General features: G+C 36.1%; 1 pseudogene; it reads left to right on the top strand.

Moving 5' to 3' along the window:
* Positions 1 to 1,827: 1,827 nt before the first annotated feature.
* LOC141522695 (serine/threonine-protein kinase MAK pseudogene) lies at positions 1,828 to 3,237 on the top strand (annotated as a pseudogene).
* Positions 3,238 to 3,987: the final 750 nt, after the last annotated feature.

Below are 3,987 nucleotides of genomic sequence, written 5' to 3'. Positions count from 1 at the left end.
GGCATAGCTAGCAGAAGTCAAAGTGGGAGCTAGAACCCAGGTCTTCCCAGAGTAGTGTTCTTTATAATTCACCCTGTTCTGAGGCCTTCCCTGTTCCAAGTTTATTATCCATGCCCGTCATATAATCTGGGGCAGCTAGATGGTGAAGTGAATAGGGCATCTTGACCTGGAGTCAGGAAGACCTGCATTCAAATGTGGCATCAGACACTAGTTGTATGACTCTGGACAAATCCTTTAACCCTGTTTGCCTGTTTCCTCATCTGTAAAATGAGAAAGAAATGGCAAACCACTCCATTATCTTTGCCAAGAAAATACTAAATGGGACAGGACTGAAATGATTGAATAACAACAAAATCACATTTCTCAATTCATATTTCAATCCATTTATGAAATCTTTTATTATCAAAAATCTTATGCTTAAAGTCTGTAAACTCAAAAGACTCAGATTTTCCTTCCTAAATCCTCCTGTTTCTTACTCCCTTTTTTTCCTTTAACTCTTTTCCTTTGTCTCAACTTAGAATTTCTGGAATGAGGTCATGGAAGGCAGTCATCCAAGCTACAGAAAAGGGGTATTTAATAAGCCCAAAGCATAGTTGGGTATACCTTCTGCCCTCTTCTTCACTCTGTTATTGGCTTATGATGGTCCTGAAAGATGGGTTGGTATAACAGAACTGAAATTAATTCTCTTCATCCAGGTACAGAATACATGATGTCTACAAGGAAGGTAAAGCAAGATTATAGAGAGCTTTCCAATAGTAGGTTTGAGAGTTCATGATTGATTCTATGGGTTATGGGATCTAAAGAATATTTTTGAGCAGATTGGATCCATTTTGTACATTAAATGGATATGATTTGGGTGGTTAGGTGGTGCAGTTGGGTGGCTAGGTGGTGCAGTGGATAAAGCACTGGCCCTGTTGTCAGGTGTACCTGGGTTCAAATCTGGTCTCAGACACTTAATAATTACCTAGCCCTGTGGCCTTGGGCAAGCCACTTAACCCCATTGCCTTGCAAAATCCTAAAAAAAAATGGCTATGATGAACAATGGGGTGGAGAATGGATTGGAATGGCAGGATGAATAGTTAATAGGCATTAGAATAGTTCAGGTACATGGTAATGAGGGGGTGACAAAAGGTGTTGACTGTGTAAATGAAAAGGAGAGGAAATGTGGGAGACACTCATAGAGACAGCAACATAGAACTTGAAAATAAATTAGATGTGCTGGGGGTGTTGTATGTGAAGAGGAAGAGTTCAAGAAAACTCTGAGGTCAGTTATATAAGACTGATGATATCTCTTATCCTTATCTGGTTCATACAATATAGTCATTCTAAGTAGCTCCTCAAATAATCCACAAATGCTAAATATTGATCAGGAAAAAAATATTCTGAATTTTTTTATGAATGAATTGACCTTGAAGGAATTTTTTGCTTCTTTTCATTACTTGTGGAACTGATGAACTCACCCACACTAAAACTTGTTAAAAGACAGATAATCCTGAGAGGATTCCTAGGACTCTGCTGCCCTTCTGCCCTTCCCAGTCTAGACCAGCTGGTCCTGTCCAGCCTGGGAATTCCTAGTCCCCTCACCTAACCATGGCTCACTGTCACAGCTGTGAAAAAGAATGGACACATTATTTATTTGTTAGATTCCTTTTTCTTGGATGTTATGAATTTATAATCTCAGAGAAGATGGTATATTAAATGATGGCCCATCAGTCACAAATCTAATAATATTTTGAAGGAAAAGAAAAAAATTAAGGAAGCATACATATTTCTTTTCTATAAGTAAACAATTTAATTGTATAACTTTGACTACATCCATTTTTCAAAATGAACTGATATATAAACATGAGACAACTAGATGGTGGCACTTACAGAAGCATACTCATAGGAAAAAGTAATGAATCTGGAAAGCTAGGGACTATCAAAAGGTTGAAAAAGAAATTCTAATCTTAGAAGAACTTGTTTTTATTTTTATTTTTTGACAAGTCAATGGGATTAAATGATCTGCCCAAGGTCACACAGCTAAATAAGTGTCTGAGTTTGGATTTGAACTTGGGTCCTCCTGACTCTTGGGCCAAGCTTTATCCATTGTGCTACCTAGCTGCCCCTATTTAGGAAATTCTATCCTTGGGAGTAATACATGAACTTGAGAGAAGTTAAGTCTTTGAAGAAAATCACGTCAATCTGATTAATTTGAATGAAGTTATCAGAGAAAACGATCATCTTTATTTTGTGTTTGAATACTGGAAAACTTCTATCAGGTAATGAAAGACAGAACCAAGTTGTTCCCTGAGTCAGCCATCAAAAACATTATGTATCAAATTTTGCAAGGACTAGCTTTTAGCCATAAGTACAAATTTTTCCATAGAGATTTAAAGCCAGAAAATTTGTTTTGATCATGTATCCACCAGGTGATATCATGCCCCTGAAGTTTTGTTAAGAGCTTCAGTGTATAGTTCTCCCATTGATATGTAGGCTGTTGGGAACATAATGGATGAACCATATTAGACTATTTTCCCCAGGGACAAGTGAGGTAGAGGAAATTTTCAAAATTTGTTAAGTGTTAGGTACTTCTAGAAAGAATGACTGGTCAGAAGGGCATCCTTTATGAATTTTCTTGTTCTATGATATCTTCCCATAAATGTGAAAACTAATTCCCAATGCAAGTCGTGAAGCTTTATAACTTATGAGTGATATGATGAATTGGGAGCCCTCCCCCCAAATTGGGACCCTCTTGCCCACAGCAAGCCAGGTTTTAAAATATCCATATTTTCAAATTGATCAAATATTAGACCCTCCTCCATAGTATTGGCAACTAAAGTATTCTGTGAACAAACAACTTCAGCCAATAGAGCCACAACAATCCTTTGTTGAATTAGAATTTAAACCTACTCCAGATGATCAGACCCAGTCACATCTCCTGCCAAAAATTAACCATCAACTTCTACAACCAGATCAGTTGCCACAGAACTCTCCTGCCCAGAAACCTTTAAAACAACAGCCTCACTAAAAACTTCAAGAACTATTATTTCCAAGTATCATCAAAAACTTATCACCTAAGCATAATGTTGCAGTGGGTCATATAAATGGTATAAGACATTGTGGTCTGACTGTGTTCAAGATTGGAGATGACTGATACAGTAAGATACTGATGTCCCTGATTTTGGAGTTTCATATTTTAAGAAGTCCAGAATCTCTGTACCAAAGAAAAGTGAAAAAGAAGAATTTTATATCTAGTATACTAGAACCTATACTCTCAGGAATATATTTTTTATTGATATTTTATTTTATTTTTCCAATTACCTGTTATAAAAGTTTTTCAACATTTATCCACTTGCATATTTATAGGTTACACAATTATCTTCCACCCTCCCTTCTCATCCCCCTCCACTCAATGTCTAGTGAATGTTGTTCATATACATTTGTGTTTATCATATTTACATATTAGTCATTTTGTGTATGAGGAATTAGGACTAAGAGAAAAGAAAGAAAACCATAGTATAGGAAGGAAAAAATAAGAGAATTATTTTTTAGAAGTGAACAGTGTTCATTTAGATTTGTAGTGTTTTTTGTTTTTAGTCTAGATGTGGATAGCATTGTCCATAACATGTCTCTCAGGGTTGTCTGAACTCTCTGAACTGTTGAAAGAAGTTGAATAGTAATAGTTGATCAACTCACAATGTTGCTGTTAATGTGAACAATGTTCTTTGCTCCCTTCACTCAGCATCAGTTTGTGTAATACTCGATAACATTCATGTGCAATAACTTATTCAGCCATTTCCCAATTGAAGAGCATCCCCTCCATTTCCAAAAAGAGCAACTATAAATATTTTTGAACATGTGGGATTTTTCCCATTTTTAACGATTTCTTCTGGATATGGGTTTAATATTGGCATTATTGGATCAAAGGATCAGTTTTATTGCTCTTGGGTATAATTTCATGTTACTTTCCAGAATGGTTGTATTAATTCACAACCAGAAGTTATT

This window comes from Macrotis lagotis, chromosome 4, assembly GCF_037893015.1.
Source record: "Macrotis lagotis isolate mMagLag1 chromosome 4, bilby.v1.9.chrom.fasta, whole genome shotgun sequence".
Lineage (NCBI taxonomy): Eukaryota > Metazoa > Chordata > Mammalia > Peramelemorphia > Peramelidae > Macrotis > Macrotis lagotis.
This window is presented reverse-complemented; position numbering and strand designations above follow the sequence as displayed.